Source organism: Mus musculus, chromosome 4 (genome assembly GCF_000001635.26).
Source record: "Mus musculus strain C57BL/6J chromosome 4, GRCm38.p6 C57BL/6J".
Classification (NCBI taxonomy): domain Eukaryota; kingdom Metazoa; phylum Chordata; class Mammalia; order Rodentia; family Muridae; genus Mus; species Mus musculus.
Genome location: NC_000070.6, coordinates 79,278,054 through 79,300,961, shown reverse-complemented (window position 1 = coordinate 79,300,961; position 22,908 = coordinate 79,278,054).

The window sequence follows — 22,908 nt, the reverse complement described above, 5'->3', positions numbered from 1 at the left end:
AACCACATGATCATCTCGTTAGATGCAGAAAAAGCATTTGACAAGAACCAACACCCATTCATGATAAAAGTTTTGGAAAGATCAGGAATTCAAGGCCCATACCTAAACATGATAAAAGCAATCTACAGCAAACCAGTAGCCAACATCAAAGTAAATGGAGAGAAGCTGGAAGCAATCCCACTAAAATCAGGGACTAGACAAAGCTGCCCACTTTCTCCCTACCTTTTCAACATAGTACTTGAAGTATTAACCAGAGCAATTCGACAACAAAAGGAGATCAAGGGGATACAAATTGGAAAAGGGGAAGTCAAAATATCACTTTTTGCAGATGATATGATAGTATATATAAGTGACCCTAAGAATTCTACCAGAGAACTCCTAAACCTGATAAACAGCTTCGGTGAAGTAGCTGGATATAAAATAAACTCAAACAAGTCAATGGCCTTTCTCTATACAAAGAATAAACAGGCCGAGAAAGAAATTAGGGAAACAACACCCTTCTCAATAGTCACAAATAATATAAAATATCTTGGCGTGACTCTAACTAAGGAAGTGAAAGATCTGTATGATAAAAACTTCAAATCTCTGAGGAAAGAAATTAAGGAAGATCTCAGAAGATGGAAAGATCTCCCATGCTCATGGATTGGCAGGATCAACATTGTAAAAATGGCTATCTTGCCAAAAGCAATCTACAGATTCAATGCAATCCCCATCAAAATTGCAACTCAATTCTTCAACGAATTAGAAGGAGCAATTTGCAAATTTGTCTGGAATAACAAAAAACCTAGGATAGCAAAAAGTCTTCTCAAGGATAAAAGAACTTCTGGCGGAATCACCATGCCAGACCTAAAGCTTTACTACAGAGCAATTGTGATAAAAACTGCATGGTACTGGTATAGAGACAGACAAGTAGACCAATGGAATAGAATTGAAGACCCAGAAATGAACCCACACACCTATGGTCACTTGATCTTCGACAAGGGAGCTAAAACCATCTAGTGGAAGAAAGACAGCATTTTCAACAATTGGTGCTGGCACAACTGGTTGTTATCGTGTAGAAGAATGCGAATCGATCCATACTTATCTCCTTGTACTAAGGTCAAATCTAAGTGGATCAAGGAACTTCACATAAAACCAGAGACACTGAAACTTATAGAGGAGAAAGTGGGGAAAAGCCTTGAAGATATGGGCACAGGGGAAAAATTCCTGAACAGAACAGCAATGGCTTGTGCTGTAAGATCGAGAATTGACAAATGGGACCTAATGAAACTCCAAAGTTTCTGCAAGGCAAAAGACACCTTCAATAAGACAAAAAGACCACCAACAGATTGGGAAAGGATCTTTACCTATCCTAAATCAGATAGGGGACTAATATCCAACATATATAAAGAACTCAAGAAGGTGGACTTCAGAAAATCAAATAACCCCATTAAAAATTGGGGCTCAGAACTGAACAAAGAATTCTCACCTGAGGAATACCGAATGGCAGAGAAGCACCTGAAAAAATGTTCAACATCCTTAATCATCAGGGAAATGCAAATCATAACAACCCTGAGATTCCACCTCACACCAGTCAGAATGGCTAAGATCAAAAATTCAGGTGACAGCAGATGCTGGCGTGGATGTGGAGAAAGAGGAACACTCCTCCATTGTTGGTGGGAGTGCAGGCTTGTACAACCACTCTGGAAATCAGTCTGGCGGTTCCTCAGAAAACTGGACATAGTACTACTGGAGGATCCAGCAATACCTCTCCTGGGCATATATCCAGAAGATGCCCCAACTGGTAAGAAGGACACATGCTCCACTATGTTCATAGCAGCCTTATTTATAATAGCCAGAAGCTGGAAAGAACCTAGATGCCCCTCAACAGAGGAATGGATACAGAAAATGTGGTACATCTACACAATGGAGTACTACTCAGCTATTAAAAAGAATGAAATTATGAAATTCCTAGCCAAATGGATGGACCTGGAGGGCATCATCCTGAGTGAGGTAACACATTCACAAAGAAACTCACACAATATGTACTCACTGATAAGTGGATATTAGCCCCAAACCTAGGATATCCAAGATATAAGATATAATTTGCTAAACACATGAAACTCAAGAAGAATGAAGACTGAAGTGTGGGCACTATGCCCCTCCTTAGATTTGGGAACAAACCATCCATGGAAGGAGTTACAGAGACAAAGTTTGGAGCTGAGATGAAAGAATGGACCTCGTAGAGACTGCCATATCCAGGGATCCACCCCATAATCAGCATCCAAACGCTGACACCATTGCATGCACTAGCAAGATTTTATTGAAAGGACCCAGATGTAGCTGTCTCTTGTGAGACTATGCCGGGGCCTAGCAAAGACAGAAGTGGATGCTCACAGTCAGCTAATGGATGGATCATAGGGCTCCCAATGGAGGAGCTAGAGAAAGTAGCCAAGGAGCTAAAGGGATCTGCAACCCTATCGGTGGAACAACATTATGAACTAACCAGTACCCTGGAGCTCTTGACTCTAGCTGCATATATATCAAAAGAAGGCCTAGTCGGCCATCACTGGAAAGAGAGGCCCATTGGACTTGCAAACTTTATATGCCCCAGTACAGGGGAACACCAGGGCCAAAAAGGGGGAGTGGGTGGGCAGGGGAGTGGGGGTGGGTGGATATGGGGGACTTTTGGTATAGCATTGTAAATGTAAATGAGCTAAATACCTAATAAAAAATGGAAAAAAATATATTAAAAATAAAATGTAATACAAAAAAAAAATAAAAAAAAAATTCAGGTGACAGCAGATGCTGGCGTGGATGTGGAGAAAGAGGAACACTCCTCCATTGTTGGTGGGATTGCAGGCTTGTACAACCACTCTGGAAATCAGTCTGGCTGTTCCTCAGAAAATTGGACATAGTACTACTAGAGGATCCAGCAATACCTCTCCTGGGCATATATCTAGAAGATGCCCCAACTGGTAAGAAGGACACATGCTCCACTATGTTCATAGCAGCCTTATTTATAATAGCCAGAAGCTGGAAAGAACCCAGATGCCCCTCAACAGAGGAATGGATACAGAAAATTTGGTACATCTACACAATGGAGTACTACTCAGCTATTAAAAAATGAATTTATGAAATTCCTAGCCAAATGGATGGACCTGGAGGGCATCATCCTGAGTGAGATAACACATTCACAAAGGAACTCACATAATATGTACTCACTGATAAGTGGATATTAGCCCAAAACCTAGGATACCCAAGATATAAGATACAATTTCCTAAACACATGAAACTCGAGAAAAATGAAGACTGAAGTGTGGACACTATGCCCCTCCTTAGATGTGGGAACAAAACACCCTTGGAAGAAGTTACAGAGACAAAGTTTGGAGCTGAGATGAAAGGATGGACCAAGTAGATACTGCCATATCCAGGGATCCACCCCATAATCAGCATCCAAACGCTGACACCATTGCATACACTAGCAAGATTTTATCGAAAGGACCCAGATGTAGCTGTCTCTTGTGAGACTATGCCGGGGCCTAGCAAACACAGAAGTGGATGCTCACAGTCAGCTAATGGATGGATCACAGGGCTCCCAATGGAGGAGCTAGAGAAAGTACCCAAGGAGCTAAAGGGATCTGCAACCCTATCGGTGGAACAACATTATGAACTAACCAGTACCCTGGAGCTCTTGACTCTAGCTGCATATGTATCAAAAGATGGCCTAGTCGGCCATCACTGGAAAGAGAGGCCCATTGGACAAGCAAACTTTATATGCCCCAGTACAGGGGAATGCCAGGGCCAAAAAGGGGGAGTGGGAGTGGGTGGCTATGGGGGACTTTTGGTATAGCATTGGAAATGTAAATGAGCTAAATACCTAATAAAAAATGGAAAAGAAAAAAAAAAAGATATCTGGTGTCTGATAAGAGTCTGTTAATCTTAGTCAGTGATTTTTACCTGTCCTTCAGACACATACACACACACACACACACAGACACACACACACGCACACACACACATATATATGTAGAGAAATGGTGTAGTGTATAAAGTCTTTTTAACCAAATTGTCTCTCAAAGTCTTTTAATCCCCCAAACCACACCGACTATTATCAAGGATAATGGTTTATCTCTGCAGAATGACAGGAATGACAGTAAAACTTTGTTGTTGAAGACAACAGCTACATATATATTTCATAGATTACTGAGAAGTCAAGTTGGTATTTACCTACCATATTCAGACTTACTGACTAGTATTTGTGCTACTGTAAGGTACTTTGTATGCTACCACAGGTAAGAAATAATCACCAACCCTGTTACACACCCTATGATCTAAAATGGTTACCTTTATAAATGAATCAGTGTTGTTTTAGTAGTGCAAACTTTGATAGAATATTTAGGACCCAGTACAAAAAATTGGAGCCCAGGTCTGACAGTGATATGTTATCTAAGAATTTGAGCTAACCAAGGTTAACCTTGGCTGTTAACCTAGGGAAAGGGCAAATATAAAATGTCTCTTAATGACATTCTGCTATTCCTATAGATCAATACCTTTCTCAGCTATCATAAGAAATGCTTTCTCTTACAGTAGATAGAAAAAATATGGACTCACAACTGTACAAGCAAGAGAATCAAGTTTAAATATAATTTATGCTTGAATACATACATTGTTTTATAAATACAAATCTTGATATTTGAAAAATATTCAATTTTCCTCACTGGTATTTGAAAATAGGTTTAGGGTTAGGGTATTTCCTATTACTGTCCTTTGTAATCAATGGAATTTCCCCATTTCCAATTAGTTAACCCATAAGATTTTATATTTGTTTTCTAAATACACACATGTATTACTTAAAACACAGGACAAATCAGGCTTTGTGGTACATGATTTTAATGCATGCAATTAGGATGCAAAGGCAGGCAGATCTCTGGGAGTCTAAGACTATCCTGGTATACACAATAAAGTCAGGAAAGCCAGCTGAGCCTACATAGATAGAATTTATCTCAATAAAATCATAACAAAAGCAAAACCAAACCAAACAAACAATAAAAAAATACAGAACAAGGAAAAGTATGGATATGGACTGTCTTAGAATTTAGAAATCATTATTTGTAATGAAGCACACATATTCAAAAGATAACATGTACGTATAGGAAAAAAATATACAATATTAATCAGTTAGGGTTTGGATTATCCAGGATCACTCAAAGTGAATGATTCTAGCTGCATTCCTTCACCTGAAATTTTCATAGTTTTTAACAGTTGAACAATATTACATTGTGTAAATGAACTATGTGTTTATTATCCATTCATCCTTTGATGCATATCTAGACTAGGCCCAATATCTGGCTTCTGAAAATTAATAAGCTATGGGCTATTTCTCCAAAACGATATAGAGCCTTTTCGGCATAAAATTATATGTATCTTGAGGTAATAGATTTTTCAGATTTTTGAGGACTCTGAACGCTGATTTCTGTAATGGTTGTACCAGTTTAAATTCCTACCAGGAAAAAATAATTTTGCCCCCCCCCCTTACTTTCATTCATTCTAGAATGTACTGTGATTTGATGTGTAGACCTTGACTCTTCTGATTGGACAGAGTAGTTTATTTGCGTTTACTTTATTGATAAGGATATTAAACATTTCTTTAAGTCTTTCTTAGCTATCTGTGTTTCATTGTTTGCAAACCATGGAGTTCTATACACTGTTATTTAATTGGATAATTTATTTTCTTGATATTTAGTATTTTTATGCTCTTTTTAATATTTTTAATACTTATCATTTATCACTATTGTTATTCTTCTAAGGTGACAGAGAAATAACATAATTCCTAGTGATATATTACTATGCCCATACAGGTATACATCACTCAAAGCATCATCACAGAAATTCTTGGAATAAATGGAAATTAACACAGAAACCCATAACCAGATAATCTTATCAAAGAAACCAGATAATCTTATCCCTTTGCAAAAGTCTGAGGGCATTACAGAATAATACAACTGGTTAAATTGCATAGAACAAATGATCATGTATTTCTCATTCCTAACTAATACATCTACAACCCAATTCCTGCATCTAAAATTCTAGGAATATTGAGAAAGCAGGGTCTGAAAGGTGGTTTAGAGCCAGAAAATAGGAAGTCTACTCTGAGACTGTGTCTTCTAGAAATATCAGGAATTCTATACTCATTAATAATACTTAATGACATGATTATCTCAACAAGATTTGAACAAAGGCACCATTAGACAAAGTGGTAGCTAGGTAACTAAGAAATTCTGGAAGTGGAATGAAATGCATTCTTTCTACTATTGGATATCCAATAAGAAAAAAATCTGTCCTGAAGTGTGTGACAGTTGGCTATGCACAGACAGCCTGTTCCCTGGTCCAGCAAAGGTCTGAAACCCCGGTGACCAGATGGGTGTTGAACTCCACCTGCATGGGACAGCAGGTTTTCTGCCACACATTCTGGGTCCTTGGCTCCTGTAATGTAACTACAGCCTCCCCCGACCCTGCAGAGAGATATGTGGCCATCAGTCAAGTAAGAGCAGCACCAAGCCTTCCTACATGCAAATAAGGTTTCCCCAAAGCTCTCAGACCAAACCAATGAGAAATACCTGTTGTCAGACCATTACCCACCCTAAAACTGTATATAAGAATCAGAAGTGGATGCTCTCAGTCATCCATTGGACAGGGGTGTGTTTTGACAATGATTCTAAATTCAGCAAAGAAAAAAAAAAAAGATTGCTCATCATAGCATAGGGCCCTCAATCAAGAAGCTAGAGAATGAACCCAATGAGCTGAAGGGGTTTGCAGCCGTATAGGAGGAACAACAACATGAAGTAACCAGTTCCCCCAAAGCTCCCTGGAACTAAACCACCAATCAAAGAAAACACATGGTGGGACTCCTGGCTCTAGCTGCATAGGTAGTAGAGGATGGCTTAGTCAGTCATCAATGGGAGGAGAAGCCCTTGGTCTTGTGAAGGTTCTATGCCCCAGTATAGGGGAATGCCAGGGCCAGGAAGCTGGAGTGGATAGTTTGAGGAGCAGGGGAGGGGGGAGGGATATGGGATTTTTGGATAGGAAACCAGAAAAGGCGATAACATTTGAAATGTAAATAAAGAAAATATCTAAGGAAAAACAAAAAGAGAGAGAGAAAGAAAAAACAAAGTGTGGCAGAATTACTCCATAGTCAGCTTTCTCTCCAAAGAGGTGTAACACTTGGGAAGAATACTCAACCTGAAGCTCCTTGCTGGCTTTTGTCCTTTAGTCAGCCCAGCCCAACCTGACTCAGTGCAGGGCTACACAGAGTGACTGAGTAAACTGGAGGCACAGCAGAGATGGAGGTGGAGCCAACTGTAGCAGCAGAAGAGGCAGAAATTAATTCCCCTTTTTGTTGGCTTTCACTTCCCTTTGCTGGACCTGTCCCATTAGTCCAGCTCGGAGACCTCCATGGAAAGCCTCTAGTATCCAAGCCCACACTGAAATACTCTGAATCAATTAACAAAGAATTAACATTATATGGACTGAGCAGGTTATATTCATATATGTCAGAATGTACGTACAAATACTTTCATAAAAAAATAACGAGACCAATAATTGAAGAGTAAGTGGGCGTATTTGATAAGGGGTAGAAGTAGAGAAGATATAGAGGAACATAATTCCATGGCTGTTCCAGTCACATCCAAAGAGCTATATCTGTGTGCTCACAATAGAATGCAATCATGCTCTTATTACACATCTTTAATCTCTCTAGCTGGAATGCTTTAGTACAAGCATTTAATCACCCCCCACTGCCCCCCCCCCCAAATTCAAGTGGTCGGCATGCAAAGTGCTGAGTCAGAGAAAGTCTTGACAGAATGATACATGGATAGATACATCCAACTTTCAGGAGGAGTTATTTAAGAACAGCACAGGGAGAGGAAAGCAGCTAAGTTAGTTAGGAGTCAATGCGGTGAGTGCAGTGCTGTCATGGTTAGATTATTAGTGAGTTTGCACAGCCCAACAGAGGTAGTTGAATCCAGAGAATAAGAAGAAATCAGAAGTTTAGAACATATTGCCAGACTTAATTTGAAGCCAATCATAGCAATTCAGTGAGAAGTGTTGAATCAGCCAGTCAGAGTTTAGAACAAACTAAAAAGCATGAGCTCATTCATCAGTAACTGTCTGAGACAAAAATTATATCAGGTGATTAAGGGATTCTTTTATAAAAATGGAACAGGAAAAATGATATAGTGGTATTTAATTTAAAAAAACTATAAAGTAATGATATATATGTATATATATACATATGTATATATTTATATGTATATATAAAGTATATATATATATATATACATATATATATATATATATATATAAACACACATACACATGCTTTTGAGGTAAAATTATTTTCTTCTTCTTATTAGTGGATAATTTATTTATTTACATTTCAAATGTTATCCCCTTTATGCTTCAGTCATTCTTAGAAGGGGGAACGAAAGACTCACAAGAGGAAATATGGAGACAAAGTGTGAAGCAGAGACTGAAGGAAAGGCCATCCAGAGATGAAAATTTGTATCTATCTGAGTAAATTATTAGTGTCCTTACTATAAAAATATGGGATTCTTTAGAAATAAGTTAGTTCTATTTTGCAATACTTAAAATTTAATACAGCCTTTATCTCTCTTTATTAATGTAGTTGTAGAAAAAAAATTCCAAAGTTGAGGATGTACAATTATGAAAGTGGATCATAAATAATGTGAATAATTGAATATCAATATGACTATATCTTACTTTTTCTGAAGACATTGTGATAGAGCCTGAATTGATCATTACCATATTTCAAGGAGCATGTGCTTGTAAATTGCTTGTAAAGCATCATTTTTCAGAGAGATCAATATAACTCTGTATTTGCAAGACTGAGAAACAAAGAAAATTGGCACAATTTCCTGATTTTTATATACTGGGGTTATAGACACTGAATTAGGTGAAGTTATACAATAAATTTGCTCAATGGTGAACTTTTAGGTTAACACAATAAAAGAAGTTTCATTTAAAATAAAACTTCAGAGTAATTCAAGCTTAATTTTAAAATAATGAAATTGGAGATGACAACTCAGTGCTCATTCAGCTGCATGCATTTCTATTTTCATCTCTGACAGAAGAATTCAGCATTTTAAGCTGTTATTTCCTTTTACATGGTAAATACTTTTCTAATTTTTTTGTTGATCATCACACATAGTTGTATTTGAGTTATTGAAATATATACATTTAAAAACTGCTTAATCTGAAGAAATGGGGGAATTATGAATGAATTAACTTTTATGAATTCTAATGTATGTATATTTTATGACTATCCAATTATGAAATTTTGCATTTTGTTAAGATCTAATTTCTGAGAAAGATGTAATTTCAAGTTAAAAATAAGTCAAAATAATACAGACATGTATATTTCTAAGGTATTAAAATAACTGTTATTTTTCTTGACTTAACAAAATAAACACACAAAATACCCTTAATTTTAGTCAAACTTTAAGTATTCTCATATTTATAATTAAAGTAACTCCAGGAACTAGGCCTTAATATTTTATCTATGTATCAGACAACAGGCATGGGGGAGAAAGGGGGTGGGAGAGAAACTGTGTCTTGCCAGAGTTCCCATCTGTGCTCTGGGTGGGCAGATTTGGAGGACTGTCGCCAGCTCTCCACACATCCCTCAGTGGGTGTCTTGGCTGTGGAAAGCCATGGATCCATTTCATGGGGGATGGACAGGTCTCTGGGCCTCATTGAGGCCAGAGACAATGGGTTCTCAGTCTTGTACATCCCACACATCTCTAGACACCACAGAAGAGCTGAGAAAAAAGTGGGGGCTCCTGAGGCAGCTCAGTCAGCCCCATGGGTGAAAGAAGGAGAAGGCAGAGGAAGAGGGGTGCTGGGTGGTTCCCGCTCAGGCATCAGATCTTTAGGGGAAAGTCTATTCCATTATTCAAGTACAGCGGGTCTTAATGAGCAGAGATGGTCTATAGTATAAGAGCTTTATTGTAGAAAGGCAGAGAGAAAGTAGAAAGAGAGAGGTAGGCCATGGCCACATGGAGAGGGGGGTAAGGGAGAGGGGCAGAAGGAAAGATAGAGATAAGAATGAGAGATAAGAAGGAATGAAGTATCCAAACTATAGTCTTCCCTCTTCTTGATTTTCTTGTATTTTGTAAATTCTATCTTGGGTAGTCTAAGTTTCTGGACTAATATTCACTTATCAGTCAGTGCATAGCCAATGACTTCTTTTGTGATTGGGTTACCTCACTAAGGATAATATCCCCCAGATACATCCATTTGCACAAGAATTTCAGAAATTCGTTGTTTTTAATAGCTGAGTAGTACTCCATTGTGTAAATGTACCACATTTTCTGTATCCATTTCTCTGTTGAGGGACATCTGGGTTCTTTCCAGCTTCTGGCTATAATGAATAACACTGCTATGAACATAGTGTAGCATGTGTTCTTATTACCAGTTGGAATATCTTCTGGGTATATGCCAGGAGAGGTATTGCTGGATCTTCTGGTAGTACTATACTTCATTCCTCCTTAGAATAGGGAACCAAAAAAATCCATGAAAGGAGTTACAGAGACAAAGTTTAGAGCTAAGACAAAAGGATGGGCCATCCAGAGACTACCCTACCCAGGGATCCATCCCATAATCAGCCACCAAACCCAGACACTATTGCATATGTCAGCAAAATTTTTGCTGAAGGGACCCTGATATAGCTGTCTCTTATGAGGCTATGCCAATGCCTGGCAAATACAGAAGTGGATGCTCACAGTCATCTATTGGATGGAATACAGTGCTCCCAATGGAGAAGTTAGAGAAAGCATCCAAGGAGCTGAAGGGGTCTGCAACCCTATAGGTGGAACAACAAAATGAACTATCTAGTATCCCCTCAGAGCTTGTTTCTCTAGCTGCATATGTAGCAGAAGATGACCTAGTTGGCCATCATTGGAAAGAGAGGCCCCTTGATATTGCAAATTTTTTATGCCCCAGTACAGGGGAATGCCAGGGCCAAGAAGTGGGAGTGGGTGGGTAGGGGAGCAGGGCTAGGGGAGTGTAAAGGGAACTTTTGAGATAGCATTTGAAATGTAAATAAAGAAAATAATTAAAAAAAAGAAAAAAAAGAAAGATCTTTTGCAAGGGGAATATGGTGGATTTTATCAAATAAAATCAAAAGTGAAACAGAGAGAGAGAGAGAGAGAGAGAGAGAGAGAGAGGAGTTTAAGGGAGCAAGGAGGGACCAAAGCAGCTCCTTTTATATTGGGCTGGGCTACCTTGTTGTCAGGTAACTGTGGGGTGGATCATACCTGGTTATTGTCAGGTAACTGTGTGGGATGGAGTCTAGACAGAATTGCACATGCTTGGGACATTGTATGCATGACTTATAGTCATCAGATCATGTAGTTGGGGGCTCTGTGGTGCCAGGAGCTTATGTCTGAGAACGTGGCTCACTGTTCAGGCCCTTGTAGAGTTTTCTATTGGGTCTCCAGAGCAAGCTTCACTCAACCAAAACAGGCTGCCTTTCACTGTCCCACACCTATGCCTTAACATAAATAAATATATAATGATGACAGAGGACGAGGTCCCTAGGAAAACTTAAGGAACTTATGTTATCTGAGATGTAATATTGGAAAGTGGGATGAGGAGCAAACACGATAGAGTGTCCTTTTAGGGTGAATATAGCAGTGCTAATAGTACTGAGTCAGATAAGAGTGAGTAGGAAAGAGATCCCCAAAGTTAGTATTATTAATACAAAATAATAAAAAAGGAGAGGTTAAATTAGAATGAAAGATAAATTCGTAGATAATATAAATAAATTAAAATAATAGTTCCACAACTCTTTTTTTAACTTTTACCACTTAAAAATGTATTTATTATACTCTTGTTTCTCAGATTTATTTTTTTTTTTGATTGAACACTTTCTGAAGAAGTTAAGCAGCTTGCACTGTGCAAGGACAGTAGAGGCCACCTGTGAATTTGTCTATATTCTCAGGCCAGATTAGAAAGGGGGTGATGGCTTTGAGAAGGAGAGACAGGAGCCCTGCCTCTTCTTGTATATCAGGTATTATCTTGTGTCCCAGGGTGCTAACTCCAGAGGGGACAGGCTGTGGTCCAAGGGCAGCACATTTACATGGCCCTGGCAAGAATGCGATGGGCAAGATTTTGGGTTCTTACTGCTCATTGGTACCTCTTGGTGCTCAGACTAAAAGCAGGTGCTTTTTTTGTCCCTCAGTGCCACCAAGGCCAATTTTAGTTGGTGGTAAACTTCTCCTTGTGTCCACATAAGCTTATGCAAAGTTTAAGAACTCGACAAGATGATCCATTTTTTACACCATCCATGGCCACAATTTTTTTTTCAATACCTTAAAACAGGACGTTGTGATTCCTTGACCTTGACTCACCTGGGGTCATTCTCTCTGCAAATCGTAAGCAGTAAAATGGCAGAGTGCCTAAAGGAAGAAGCATGGTTTTCCATTCTCTTAAGTTTTGCTTTTGAATAAAATGTGAATCCCCTCTGTCCATCTCATCTACCATTCTGTCACAGTTGCTGTCATCTGAAAACCTAAGCAGCACCTGGTTTATCTGCTTTCCTATAAGGCCAACTTCACCACATACCCTGGACCAAATAACACACTGGAAGTTCATATGCCTACCCAGGCTCAGAGCCCTCTCCTATCCATCCAAACACAGATGATTCTATGAGGGAACACTGCATTCCTGAGGGGGCAAAGCCATAGGCTTCTCATCTGAGGGCAGACCTCAGCACAGAACCTGGGTTCTGGGTTTTGGGCCTGAGGATCATTGAGCTGTTTGGCCTGCTCCTTGTTTGTTTCTATTCTGATACCAAGGATGCTTTCTGTAGGGTGTCTGTCAGTCTTGCTCTTCTCGCTCTGACTGCTAGTCATTTCCGGGAAAACCTCACTCTTCATATGGGGACAGGTAATAATTGGATAAACTGGACATCCCAATTTTCCTTGATACCAATATAGACTTTTTTTGTTTGTTTGTTTTGGGGGTAGAAGGACAGAGACAGGAGTAATGTCATTTAATTTTTCTTGTGTCTAGAGAATCAAGGACTGGCTGTCTCTCAGCATCCTAATGCTTTAGACTTGATCTAGAACTCTTCTAGGTTTTGGATCTGTTTTGTTTCTTATCTCTTTGAATTCCTGTTTGGTTGCCTGGCTCCCAATGGAGGTGAATTTAACAACCATATTTGAATATTCCATTTTGACTTTTGAAACTGTGGCTACTTAAAATGAAGTTTAGCTGGGGTTGATGGTTGAGTGGTAGGTTTTGCAATGTCTCAAGGCAATAGGATGTGTATTATTAAACTGTAGATATCTTAGTGCAGTAAATTTATGCTGACAATTTTATTTTGTATAATTTTTACCTTTTTGCTAATATTTTCCTTCCAGTTTATTGGTTTGTCTCCTAAGCTACAGCCTTCCTTCCCCTTTCTTTCTCCCACAGTGTTTCAGTAAAATCAATTTAGGGTATCTAGAAATTGCAAGTATGCATTCTTTTTTGATTTGTATTTTATTATGATTTACACAAACAACTGGGTTTGTGAACTGTATTACTCCTGGCATCTTTAAACTATTGTGGGTGTTTTAATACATTTTATATTTATTTTTTGCACTCAAAAACAAAAAGAAGTAAAGGCAATTTCTCAAGGTCATGCAATAAAAGCAAAGCCAATGTTCAAGACTTCATGATTCTGAGCTGTTTACAACACACCATTAAACTCAGAAAAACTGATGTAAACAAAGGAAAGGTACTGGAGTGAGATGCTGTCATTGAAGATGTTAAAAATTATCATCCGGATATGTTCAAAGAGCAAAGAAGTCATAAACTTTAGTATGAGTCACTACCTAAACAACCCTATTAAAATATCTAGTTTTAGTAAATATTTGAAGGGAGACTGGAAGGTTATCAATAGCTGTGCCAAAAGCTTTAAAATGAAAATATATAAACTCAGAAATTAATGAAAATCTGATTTGTATTTTAGAGAAAGTGAATTAAAATTTGATATATGGGGAGTTAATGCCATTTCAAGTGATTCCTTGTTTTGTAGTGTTCTATCTTGCTGGAAATTTCCAGCAAAGTTTTATTGAATACCAGGACTCTGAGCTATAAGCAGTATGCAGTGCCTCGTCACTCCATGTCCAGATGTAAAAGTTCCTCTTGGCAAGATACAAATTGTCTGTGTCCAAGTGATGCTGAAAACTCCTGGAGCAGAAGCATTCCACGTTGTTATGTCCTGATTAAGATTACTTTTCTGGAAGGAAATGGAGAAGCAGGAGCCTCGGGAGAGGGGAGGTGGCAGAGGGACTGAGAGGAGGAGACATAAGGGGAGGCTGCTGTTAGGTTGTATTGTATGAGAGATAAAGAAAAAATGATAACTTTAAAACAGATTCATTTTAAGAGTCCACTTTCTATTAATATTTAATATAATCATTCATAGTGATGATGTCATATACTGTTTAGAAGATCTACCTTTATCATCAAAATTTGTCTATTCACCATAGAATAGTGAAATACTTATATATTTTTCTTATTTTCCATAATTTCTCTTTTAGCAATCATTTTCTCCGGGTCTTTATAATCCCAGTCCTCTTATGGAAGGATGCTGAAACATCTTTTATTTAATCCCTACATGATTCACTATGCCTAACAAAGTTGCCAACAAAATCATCTTAAAAATACCATGCATGGTAGTGATAGCACGACAACTAACCCAAATATGAATAAAACTTAAGCTCCTGGTACTGTTTCTGAGATTTGTTTTTTGCCTACAGAAAGACTGAAATGCAAAGGGGACCCTGCTTTGAAGGAGCAGTGAAGATAAGCTATTTTTCTGTAACTGGGATGACTAGTGTAAAATTACTAAACACTAAACATCTCTATAATACAGACATAGTACAGCAGAAAGTATATAACAAAGAAAAAAAAAAGAAAAACAAGTTCTATAAAATTAGCAGATCCTGAAATGAATGCTGGATGCTCCAGAGTTAAGTGAAAAACAGAGCTCTTGTTTTGATAAGTAATTAGAAACTGAGATGGAAAAATCACTTAATAAAAAAATGCAGAATGTAAAGACTTAGCAAACTTATGAATGTGTTTAATTAAAAAGTCATGCAATCCGTTTTAAAATTATGGGTTGGTGTTTCAATTAAGGCAATATTAAAATGTGTTTTAAGAGACCAAGGACTCTTTGCATAATAAAACAAAATTGCTAGACACCAAAAAGATCAGCAATAAAGTTGGATCTTTTCCTAGAAACTGACATGACAAAGTAGAACCAGGCACACATTGTACCTGTTCTAGAATGCCAGCTAGGCCCGTTTCATACTCCCTTGAATTTACATTACATATCTAAAGGAGAAGTTGAACCTATTCTTATACATGCACTTTAGTTTTTTTTTTTTTCTTTTGTTTCAATATGAAAATAACTATGGGCACTGTGTGCTGGAGAGTGATCAAAATGCATCATGGTAAGTGTTACAGGAATTATACCATAAAATGGGTTTGTTCTTAAAATGTATTCATATGCGTATACTGTGTTACTGTGTATTTCCTAGTCCAGTTGTGTTCAAGCATATTTGCTTTAATTCTTTTACTCTTTTTGTTTCTCTTTACTTTATCCCAATGTCTTGTTCAACCTGCATGGTCACAGAGAGTCATCTTCTTCCTTTGGGCTGCACATCTTCAATGCTCTGCAACGTTCCCGTAGTGGCACAGGTCGGCAATACAGCTCCTCAGAACATAGTCCTTGAGATCTTACGGTTGTAATAAGATCATTATATTATTACCATACAAGAAATTGTGCAGAAAATAATGAACTTTAAGAAAGTTTACTTTTAAATTTGGTTAATTACTTTTAAACAATGCTTTTAAAGCTAAACTTGAACCAGTATTTTTTTTCCCTAGACCCATAATAAAGGTGAAGATTTTCTACTATTTTAGTGTAAAATTTGTATTTCTGGACTCTTGTGGATTTCTTTTAAAGGAAGTGAAGGCCATTATTTAGTGTCCTCTGCACTCTGACATGCATGCTTGCATCTTGCTCAGGTTGTTCACTGTGATCCTCCTCAGTTTTCATTACAAATTGGAAAACACATACAAAGATTACTTCATAATCCCAAACCACACATTTGACAGAACACACCGCTTGTTATGATCAGTTTTGTTCTTTGCAGCAAACTATTTATAATGATATTTAATTGAGAAATGATATAGGCTTGAATAATTAATTCTTTAATGACAGCATATCTTTTAATAATTTGTAATTTTAAAATTAAGTCACTACTTGTATAAAACTGAGTTAATGGTGGTTCTTTTTGTATTGGGTTATTTCTTGTTAATGATTTACTGTCAAAATATTATGTCAAAATGGAGCATTTGTGAGATGCCAGGAATTTATTATGTTTTTTCCTCTATGTTATTTCCTGGAATGGACTGAGTCATTTGCTCTCTCTTGGATACCATCTGTCAGAGGAGAGGAAACCCTGAGTGTGTGAGGCCTTACACAAATGTGTGTTGTAGACATGATCGGGGCAGGTCAAGTACACTTCCCCTCAGGCATATTGCTCAGAGATCTCAAAGCTTTCCTCTGGCTATAATTCCCACCATGGTTTTCTCCTGGTAATTTGTGGTCTGAAACCTGCTTCTCTACAGCGAATGTTCCTGCCAAGATCATTTAACCTCTTTGATTTGTATCTTTAACATAAAAGCTGCCTTTTGGCCTGGGTATGTGTAATAACCCTGTTACCTGTTGAATTGTATATGATAAACAAGATGAGCTTCTTGGGTACTGTGATTACTCCATCAGAAAGTCCAGTCTACCTCACTTGAACTTTTCTGTGTGACTGTTTGTCCTTTCTTCATTCCCTAGTCTTCTCTAACTCAGTTAAAGTCCTGGGAATTGGTGCAATATTACAAGCAGTGGACTTCAAGTCTCACTTGGATGTTTTGCTAGTACAGCTTTAGAATATACTTCAATGAGGTAATTAACAGTTATTAATACTAGTTTGAAGGGCATAACTGCAACAAGTAATAAATAGACACCAGTAACTTTCTCTCTTAAAGAATTTCCTTCTAAATTTTCCATGAAATGTCCCACACTTCGTGAAATTTCTGTTAAAACTCAAATGGTTCTCAGCATTGAGATTCTTATAAGTTTGATTTCTTCTTTTAGTGGTTTTCATGGTGTGATAATTTGTGTGTACAAGTGTGTGTGTTTATGTGCAGTGTCAGAATAATGTAAAATTTGCTGCTTATAAATTTTTATTTATATACAGGACATCACTTGACAAGACATAATACAACCTAGAATATATAAGTTCACAGAAAAAAAAAATCCTGGTTTGCTTATTGCTTAAGCTCAGGTGACATGTTTCTTATGACTTCTCATCTCTCTTTCCTCAACTCAGGAACACTGAAGAATAAATTGTGTTTTCCTAAAAATTGGACAATTGTAGTCACTGTCCCATTTATATATGTTCTCTGAGGAAATAGTCTTTTTCCAATATTGAAAATTATTATTTTTTTGTTATTTTAAAAATATATTTTCTTTGGGATCATGAATTTAGTGTGAAACAGTCCTTCACAGAAATAAAATGGAAAGAATCCATTGAAACATTTTCAAATGCAGGGAAGTAAGACATGACATTCAAGGACATATTTTGTTATTTTTAATAGAATTCAGGAACACGCTCTCTGTCTCATTATATCAAAGATAAAGAGCTTTTACTGATTTCATTAAAGAAATGTTTTAGTTCTTTAAAAGATTTTAAAAGTAATTTTATAATTTCATGTAGATGGAAGCTTTTTCTGCAGGTATGTCTGCACACCCTTTGTGTACAGTGCTCACAGAACCCAGAAGACAGTACCTGATGCTCTGAAGCTGGGATCATGGATATTTATAAGACACCGTTTGGGTATTAGAAACTGAACCCAGTTCATCTAGAAGAACAATGAATTCTTTCAACCTCTGAGAGGAGAGTTAGTTCTTCCCAAAAAGTGAAACACTAAAGAAATATCAACAGAATATTTTGAAAGCCAAAATATGTTTTACAAATCACACATTTTTTAGGATACTAAGAATCCTAGGAAATAAGTGGAGTAAGAAACTAAACAGCTCCTCCATAATTAGCAAAGAGAATAGAGAACTTGGTGAAAGTTCTTTCTCTTGAAACTGCATATATTTGTAGGTGAAGAGGACTGAGTGGAAACTTCTATCGAAGGTGTGATGAAAAGGAGCATTTATCTTCTAACATGTGTCATATAATAATAATTTACTGAAATATCGCAATTGTGCCTACTCTTTCAAAAGTGTCACTGGTCTCAGTGATGACCAGACTCTTGTCGAGGAGCAATTCCAGGGTGGAAGACAAGGAGATGACGTTTCATGCTCAGGTTGAACGTGGTAAATAGACAGATTTGGACAAGCAGTGGAAAGCTACATTTAGCTGCAGGCTGCACCTCGGTTTTTTATGCAGTAGCTTACTTGAGGGATGCTGACTGAGAAGGATGAAGCTGAAAGTAATGAAGTGATATTTAACAAGGCAGGAGCATGGCTCAACGAGAAGAAATCAATGAGGCAGAAAGAGACTCCTCTTGAAAACAAATGAGGCAAAAATGGACCAACTCCCAGCCCCCTTCAGGATCCCTTTTGTTGTTGTTAGCAACTAAGTCAGGCAAGCTGAGTTATAGTCATATTTCTTCCTACTGTGAATTGCCTATATTTATGTCCAGTTACAGACATGAAAAATAGTCCACTAGACACATAATTGCCCATCCTCCTTACTCCTCATCCCAAATTGCTGTTTATACCACACTGGTTCTAACTCACAACGTGCTTAAATGTCATCACTCAGTCAGCATCCAGCTTAAACTAAATGCATCATCCCGTTCCTGTTTTCAGAATATTGAGTTTGGAGTAAACAAGGACATTAGGACAGACATTGTGCTAATGGATAGCAGTAGAATTCACACACTAAAATTTTAGTAACTGAGGGGAATCTAGAGCAAAAGTTACTTTGTGTTTACAGGAAAGCCTTTCAGTTGTGTAAGGTTGCTGATATTGCAGTATGTCATTTGATTCATTGTTAAGAACCTGTCCTAGGGAATATCTTAAAATCATGGATGGGTTTAAAATTTTGGAAAGAACAGAGAAGAAAGAATGTGTAGAGAGGGAGGTTTCTTTGTAAAGAAACAAAGTCTGGAATCTGTGAATTCAGGAATCTCTCACCTTCAGGTTGAGACACAAGATGAGTATCTCAAGCACAACAAAAATGCTGTAAAACTTTTGTGTGCTTTAATACAATATGTAACATTGTGGACAAAACTGTAAGTTAGAAACTTGTACAGGTATAACTAGTATTTTAATATTTATATATTATACCAACTAAAACACTAAAAAGATTAGATTAGATTTACAGTAAAACTAGCAATTAAGTAATAAATTTATGAAGGAATTCACAGCATACAACACTAAATGAACAACTAATAATCACTTTCTTTTTCAGTCTAAAAGAAGACCTTGACTAAAGAGAAGAATTCAGGTTCTAGAAAATTTTCAGCAGGATTGGCTCAGCTATGAGATTATAATACAATTATAGCATTTATTCCTTCCCCTCCTTCCCTTGGGTTTCTCCTATCATTACCCAACTCTAAAAAATGTTTGGCCTCTTTTTGTCTCACTCATTGTTTTGGCATACATATTTACATATGTACATTCATATATATTTCTAAATAAATCCTGTTTGGTCAATATATGACAAACGGAATGGGTAGAAAGACCAAGAGGCTTCAACCTCCCACAAGAAACTACTGGCAAACAAAGACGCTGGTAGCAAGACAAGTGTTCATCCCCAATGTTATGCCAATTGGTTGTCTAGTGCCAACTCAGAACTGAAACCAAACATACAAAGACAACTACATTTAAGATAGATGTGGAATGCTGCATGGTGAACCAGATGAGAGATTAGACAAAGATAGGAAACAGAAACGAGTCACATTTTAATTTGTTACCTCTATCATCATTAATTTCAATGGGAAATAATCTTGACTCATTACTTGGAACACTAACTGGATCCTGTAGTTTCTGTGATGAGTCAAGGTTCAATACACAATCATCCCATCAAAATGATAGGTAAACAAAATTCAGCTATTCTAATTGTGTTTTCAATTATTAGAAACTTGACCAGCACATCACATGTTAGTCTTTTTTTTTTTTAAGTTTTTTTTTTTTTGGTCTTTTCTGTAATTACATTTCTAATGCTATCCCCTTTCCTGGTCTCCCTCTGAAAGTCCCCTTCCCTTATTTCCTTTCCCCACCGCCTGCTCACCAACCCACCCACTCCCTCCTCCTGGCCTTGGCATTCCCCTACACTAGGACATAGAGCCTTTATAAGACCATGGACCTTTCCTCCTATTGATGACTGACTAGGCTATCCTCTGCTGCATATAGCTGGAGCCCTGAGTACCACCAGTATAGAAAAAGTAATGACTTTTATAACGTAATTTTATATGCTGTTAATTTGCTGAAACAATTACCTTTTTAAAGAAATCACATTAAGGGACTTAGGGATCTCTAAAATTTGATATCATATCATGTAAAAACAGGGATGATTTTATGTCTACTTTTTCTATTTGTATCAATTTAATATGTTTCCCTAGCCCCATTGCTGTATTTAGTCCTTCCTGGTTTATCTTGAAATGGAGTGAGGATAGTTGTCATCCCTATCCCATTCTTGAATTTAATAAGATGATATCAAGATTTCTCCATTCAGGATAATGTTGTCTGTGTGTTTGTCATATGATCCTTTATTATGCTAGGATATGGTCCTTCCAAATCAAAACAAACAAGCAAACAAACAAAACCGATGACAAGCCAAACAACCAAGTTCCAGAGAGTAGAAAGCTCCTTTTGAGTGGTTGATCAGTGCAGTTCCAGACATTCCTGTTTTTTGTTTATTTGTTTGTTGTTCTTTTGCTTTTGTTATTCTCTCAGGAATTGATTCTGAGTCCTTATTGCTGAAGACCACATACACTTAGGATGCTGGACTGCAGTGATTCAAGGTGGATCTGAAAATGAAAGCCTTTTTCTAGTGGACTAGCTTTCATTCCAGAAAATACTATTTGAGCTGCCAAGGAAGAAGAGCAATTACATTGTCCTGCCAAGCAGCAAGACCTATGATCCACAATTACCTTAAATGACAAGACACACTTAAAAGAGCAAACTGCAGCACTAACATGTCAATGGAAACCCAAAACTGCCTAATTGGACTTAAGCCCTACTCAACAGGAGGTTCCCTAGGCTCGCAACTGGAAGTCATGCATGGTTACAGAAGATGACCCACTCATGCTCTGTATTCTTCATTATTAGGACTACTCACTAAGTTAACCATTATTGGTTCCAGGGAGTTTCTGTTGTACTAATTTCCACATATCCCCTAAGTGCCTCCACCAATTCCATTATTCCTCTCTATAGCCTTTCTTCTGCCCTTCACTCCTTTAACCAAAATAAGAAGAAAATAAAGCCTAGTCCTGAAAACTTAGGCGAATTTCTAGAGCTAGGAAATCCATACACCTTTGAAGAGAATGTACTACTGTCACTTTGCTGGAAAGGAGTAATTCCTTACAATATTCCATATCATATCCTTTACCACTGATAAGTGTAGTCATCACTCTCATCAAAGAAACCCCTAGTTACAAAAAATAAAGAACATCCCAAAAAACCACAAAGGCGGGCAATGTAGAAATAAACAAACTAGAATAACAATATCCCTGAATTTGTTAATGTGATACAGGAAGTTTGTAAGGTCCAATTGATAGACAGTGTAGTTGGTTGGATTATCTTTGCGCCAGGGAGTGGCACTATTAGGTAGTGTTGTCTTGTTGGAGTGGGTGTGACCTTGTTGAAGGAAATGTGTTGGGCTTTGAGAATCTCCTCCTAGCTGCCAGGAAGACAATGTTCTACTCTCAGCAGCCTTCAGATGAAGATGTAGAACTCTCAGCTACTCCTAGACCATGACTACCATGATGCTACAATGTTCCCACCTGTATGATAATGGACTCAACCTCTGAACCTGCAAACCAACCCCAATAAAATTTTGTACTTAAGTGTTACCTTGATCATGATGTCTATTCACAGTAGCAAAACCTTAACTAAGTTAGAGGTGGGTACCAGGTACAAGGGTGTACCTATGATAGGCTCACCATGTTTCTTGTTGTTGTTGTCTGTCCCCTCAACCCAAAGGGGGGTACAGACGTGGATCTTGGGACTTTTGAAAGCAGTGTACATTTTAAGTGGGGGTTAATCAACCATCCTAGTAGGGATATGGAAAATATTGTTGAAGAGGATGACTTGAACTATGCAGACCTGGATCAAGAGGTTTCAGTGGAAAATAACATTAGTATGTGGCCTAGCAATTGTTTTTGTGATGTTTTGGTGAAGAATACAGGTGCTTTTTGACATTGTCTGAAGAGTCTCTCCCACGCTAGAGAGATTTAGATTAATTGTTTTGACAAAAGAAGTCTTAAAACAGCCTGATATAATTTTTTTTTACCTGTGGTTACTAAAGTTCACTCTTGTGAAGAACATTGTAATGAAAATGAGCGAGCTGAGAAAGGAAAAGTACAAAATGTATGGTTCAAAGATTAAAGGTGCACCAAGAAGTAGAAAGCAGCTGAATCCTACATTCAAGAAGATTAACAGATTACAGGAGTGGTCATCTCAAAGCAAGATCCCACACTGCTAAGATTATTGTTTTTGCTCTAGCAGTTGAACAATGGACTTGGTTGTTATTTTCAGTTATACTTTAATTCTGAAATGAACTATAATACAGAATTGGAAAGCATGACTGTGACCCAAATCTTGAGGCTGGAAGAAAG